We start from the raw sequence: 5,867 nt of genomic DNA, 5'->3' as shown, positions 1-5,867 counted from the left end.
AGTGTTACCATTTGATTTTATGTGTTTATTTCTATCTCAACAATTTCATATATTTTATATTAATGATATAGTTATGTTATCACATATTACTATAGCATTCATATTCCAACTTATTAATGCCTTATACATGAGACTAAAAATTCTTTCTATCACAATTGAAAGCATGACCTCAGACAATAAAATACATTGCTTATGATCAAGAACTCCAACTATATGTTGCTTCTGATCATTTTAATAATAAAATATTTTGAACAATTTTATTGCTTCTGATCAAGAGGTCCTTATGTGCCATTTCTCATATGACATCAATAAATTTATTATATAGCCAAAACAATTCGTGATATTTTCATGGTTCCAATTTGTGAGTATTTAAAGGTTGTAGTTTGATCCCTTTAACATTAAAATAAGAATAATTATTTTACACATAGATTTTATATTCTAAAAATCCGTCTACAATGTAAGTTCTTTTCTCCGTATTTTTTTTTTTTATCAATAACTACAAAGATATCCCCTTTTGTACCAAAAATATTAACAACCCATGTCTATAATAATCAAAGTGATATCTATATAATCTAAACCAATAAATCGATTAAGAAAGCCAAAAATATATATACATCAATAACAAAGGTGTTGATTAGTAGTTACCTCTAAAACGTGTTTGTGTTAGGACCAAAGCTAGACCCGCAAATATTTTGTGTTCTTCTTTGAATCTCTCTATTCTTTTCTTCTTAAAATTATGGTAAATTGTGGTGTAGTATGAGCATCAAGTTGGAGAAGAAATGGTGAAATGAAGTTCAACGAATGATACTTATGATGATGTTTATGAGATATAACCTCATGAGACTCTCCTCATTCCATTTAATAATTATTAGTCCATACAAATTCCATCAGTAGGTTGATATTCCTTATTTAATAATGCATTTAGCTTAAATTTTAGTACAAAGAAATTGACTAGCAATTGTTAATCCTAATTAACTTAAATCTAACATGATACAATTTAAGTTTGTATACATTAAAGTTCACAGCTCACGTTCTTAGCATTAGAAGTTATAATATTTTACTAGTTAACTAATCTACCACTAATTACTTATGTTTTAAATCTTTTTTTTTTTTTAGTTTTAAAGGATATTACACGATTACTCATACCACAACTTTCTAAATGATCTCTTAGATTGCCAAAAAACCATGACCAAACCTCGTTTGTCTCGCCTTCACCAATTCCATAAGCCAATGGCAAAATTCCGTTATTGGCATCCATTGCAACAGCGACTAAATTTGTACCCAAGTATCCAGCTTTCAAATGTACACCATCAACGATGATAATAGGGCGAACATTTTGGACAAATGATCGAATCTGCACGCAAACAAATCAAATGAGATTGCTATTAGTTTAAGATAAAACAATTTTAGGATGAGTGATACTTACAACTGCGCCAAAAGACATGTAACACATCACGAATCTATTTTCATTGTCAGTCACCACATTTGTCATGCTTTCTGGGTTATGAATCTTAATGTTATGAAGATAAATGGGAAGCATTCGGAACAAGTCATCCATACTGCCACGGAGCATCTCTATTGCATGACACTTGGCTCTCCATGCTTGATTGTAAGAAATGCTCACCCGAAAACGGTTACCAACATCATCACGTATATCTTTTGGGTTATAGTCTCGATTTGCGGCTTTGAACGATTCCATCAGAATACTTCCTAGCACCTTTTTGGTTGCATGTTTATTATTTCCCATAATTTGGGTACGTGAGCATGTGTGTATGTCATGCAATTTCTTTACGATGAAGTTGTCAGTGTGGCGTATTTTGTATGCACTACATGTCCACTCACAATTTGGCAACATGCATTTAGCGGTGAATCGAGATTTGTCCGACTTTACAGGCTTAATTTGAAAGTTTTCTTCAAGACATTTTGTGTATAGATGGTTTACAAAATCATCCTTGTTTAAAAAAGTTTGTCGAACTTTAATCAAATCGGATACTCTATAAATGGTTGTTATTTGGCTCGTAGATTCAGTCTCTTGGTCATGCTCACTCAATAAAAGTGGCATATTCCAGAATACATCCTTTTTTTCTTCCTCTTCTTCATCTTCATCTTGATCTTCTCTGTCATTTTCTTCCTCCGAAGCACTAGACGCGACAACTGATTCAAAAGGGTGATCTGTTTTTTTAATTTTACATATGTTCTCAACTCCATAGTTGAAGAAATCAAACTCTTCTGTGTTTGGAGGTGGTACTTCAGGTCGTGCTTCTTCCAAATTGTGTGTCTGAAGGTTTGTGCTCTCCTCGTTTGTTAGTAGGTTTTGTTGGACATCGTGTGTTGGTAGGTTTTGATGGACATTGTGTATTGGTAGGATTTGCACTGACTGTAAGTTTTCTGGGAGTTGATGCATTGTAACTTTGTCGACAATGTAAATATTAATAGGAGCATTTGATATTGCATGTTGTAGAAAATCACGAAAGTCTTCATAATCATCAGTAATATCAAAAACAAGATTATCGACAACATATCTCATTGAAACAGGAGCATTAGGTGGCAAATTAATTTTTCTAAGAATATTTTTTAACAATATTCTTCGAGTAATTGGTTTTTGGGGAGCAACTGAGAGTTTTAATCGTGTTCTAAAACAATCTAGAGGCAAATACATAGGTAAGTTATTAATAAATTGAAAAGAACCACCACAACATATATGAATAACAAAGGTTTCATTATCACTAAAACTCATTATTTAAAACAAAGAAAGTTACCTTAATGACGCTTGAAATTATATGATTTATGTGGAAATGAAGGAAATGAAGTGAAAATGGAGCTGGTAATATGTAGTTCCAGGAAAAGTTATCCGTAATAGTACAAAAATCGTACAAAATCTTATCCACGAAATCATGAAAATCTTATCGGGATAAGACGCAAGACGCAAGACGCAAAGACGCAAGTCGCAAGACGCAATACGCAAGGACGCAAGGCTGTTTGTTGCGTTTGGAAGTAACGCAAGGTCGCAAGGTCGCAAAGACGCAAGGACGCAAGGAGTCTTGCGCCTTGCGAGGGCAAATTATCAACTTTTTTTTTAAGGGCTATCAGTCAACATGCTTAAAAAAAAGGGCATTTTGGTGATAATCCCTAAAAAAGACTCAGTATTAGAGCCCAAACGATAAAAAAGCAAACCAACCTAAAGAAAATAATGGACTGTATGCCCCGGCCCATTTATCAGCCACACACCATACCTAGGCCCACCGACCAATCCAGCAAAACTGGGTGACGTCATTTGACCCGAAAAAAAAATCGTTAATTAATTCCCGCCTTTGCTTAATCCAACTAACAAACTTTAAAAAGGCAAACCACAAAAAGTACTGACTGGGACTCAATGTTAGATTAATTCTAGACAATATGATTATCGATCACTTTTTTTTTTTTTTGTATAACAAAACTATTATTCAAAATCAGTACAACTTTGATATAAAAAAACACAATAACAACTATTAGATCTAGTGTTATTTAGTACTCAATATATTTTGTTTTATGCTTAATTAACCAGATCACATTTCACATGATCACATCAATGGCTAATTCACCTCAATTAACTTATGATCACCACAATATACCACTAGACTTCCGTGCACCACCACCTTCACCGGTAGCCGCGGGCCGTAGATCTTCGGTCGCGAATGATGAGATCCTCACTGAGTTTCTCCATCGTTCTCTTCGTGTACCTGATCTAGTGTTGCCAGACCGCGTATTCCCTCGCCAAAACTCAAAGATACAAAACCTTCCAAAACTCGATATCATGAAGGATCATGGTTTTGATGACATTATTGATTCGATTGCACCAACGGGCTGTTTCGAGCTAGTTAACCATGGAATACCGGGCCAACTCTTGTCTTCTTTAGTTAAAACTGCTGGAATTCAAGTGTTTGGCTTGTCGCCCGAGAAGAAATCTTTCGTATCAAGATCGGCTGAAAAACCATACGGTTTTGTCGAGTTCCATGGAGACGATAGGGAATCAAACGAAGAATTCGTTTGGTGTAGAGACGACTCACTAAAATCGGAGATGGAAGAAGTTTTGCCTAATCAATATTCAATTTTCAAGTAATTTGTGTCACTTAAATTTCACTTGTTTATTTTTTGAAGTCTGCAGAGCCATCCTTAAGGATATGTAAAAAAGCAGTAGTATGACACAATTTTCAGGCCTCAAAAAACATGATATACACATAAATTATATATAAAAGAAGTAGTTACTTTATTGATCTACAATGGTTACTAATTTATTTTTTTCAAAACTTATGATTTATTGTGTTAGACCATGAAACAAATCTTGATTGCATTGCATTTCTTCAGTGACAAAATGGAAAGCCTCATGACCAAGATTGAAAACATTGCTGAAACCATACTAAAGATGTTTCTTAATGCCTCTACGCGAAAATGGAGATTTGATGATGATGGAACTAAAGAAAAAGAAATAGTTGGATCTATATGCTACATCTATAAGCATTGTCGAGATTCAAATATGGTATCGAATGATGATGTGTATATAGATTCATTGAAATATGATGTGATCCGAATGCTGATTAGAGGATCAGAACACTCGCATACACTTTGCTTTCATGTTTGTGATGGATCTTCCGAGTTTCATGTTTACTCGAAGAAAGGTTGGGTATCGTTTTTGCCAGATAACAATGCCTTAATAGTCACCATTGGCGATCAATTGCAGGTACATTTTATTAGATTATTTGATTATCACTAATTAGATTCAGGTAATTCAATCAAATTTGGTTCAAACTTCACTATTAGCATATACTATACATATTTGATCAACCATCAGAATGAGACGGAAATGGTCAATGGATAACTCATTTAGACCGCGTACATTGAATATATTACCTTTCCCCGGATAGTCTAAATAGGGAAAACCTTGTCAATACATACCTCTATATAATAAAAGATAAAAATGATATGATTTCAAGTTATGGTGTGAAAATGCAGACATAGAGTGAAGGAAAATACAAGCATGTTATAGGAAGGCCAATTTTTAAAGGGGCACTAGATTGTATATCAATGGCTTTCCTTTATAACCCTCTTTCATCTATAACCCAAGGTAAAAAGGAGAACACCATTTCATTTGGAAATCAACTTTTGTTGGTTTTGATTATAACATTCATATACAATATCTTCACTTATGTTTCTACTTGACTACCATTCTTTTTATCTTGAATTTGCTTCATTTGTCGCGGTTTAAGTATTTAACCTCGGGATTTTTCGAGGGAAACTTTGTGGTCGATCTCTTCTGTCATTGCATTTTGGTTGTGTATGTAGTTTCATTACGAATGAGTTTGTGTTGTTTCATATAAGTCATGTATGTCTATGTTTCTGTTTTTCCGTATGCAATTTGTACTTCCTAGTTTATCTCTAGTGTACTTTTATATAAATTATATTTGTTGTTCACAAAAGGATATGTTATATGCATTCCAAAATCCGTTGCTACTTCACTAAACTAATTGTAACCTTACTAAAGAGCAAAACTAATGAAGAGTGTCACTTTTTTCTTTGGTAAATCTGGTCAGCGATATAAAAACATCGCTTAGGATTAAAAAGAAGAAACAAAAATTATCATAGAATTTATTTATGATAATCGGATCAGGAGGATCACCGATCATCGGTATAGAAGCGATCATCGATCATCGGCCGGGTTGATGGAACAGAGGATCGAAGAAAACGTACTTTGATACACTCTGATATCCGTTTTTAATGCATTAGTTTTCTGATTAATAAAGTTGGCTTCATGCAAAAAGCCCTCTTTTAAGCAGTAAATAAACAAGCGTTTACGAAAAGCGTCTGTTATTAATAAGTCGACTGCATCCTTG

The 5,867-nt window shown here is 33.8% G+C and overlaps 1 pseudogene; it reads left to right on the top strand.

Annotated features, from left to right (window-relative positions):
- The first annotated feature begins 3,568 nt into the window (after positions 1 to 3,568).
- LOC139894183 (1-aminocyclopropane-1-carboxylate oxidase 2-like) lies at positions 3,569 to 5,196 on the top strand (annotated as a pseudogene).
- Positions 5,197 to 5,867: the final 671 nt, after the last annotated feature.

The sequence above is a fragment of the Rutidosis leptorrhynchoides genome, chromosome 2, assembly GCF_046630445.1.
Source record: "Rutidosis leptorrhynchoides isolate AG116_Rl617_1_P2 chromosome 2, CSIRO_AGI_Rlap_v1, whole genome shotgun sequence".
In the NCBI taxonomy this organism is placed as follows: domain Eukaryota; kingdom Viridiplantae; phylum Streptophyta; class Magnoliopsida; order Asterales; family Asteraceae; genus Rutidosis; species Rutidosis leptorrhynchoides.
The sequence above is the reverse complement of the archived record's forward strand: the minus strand, read 5'-3'. Positions and strand labels throughout refer to the sequence as shown.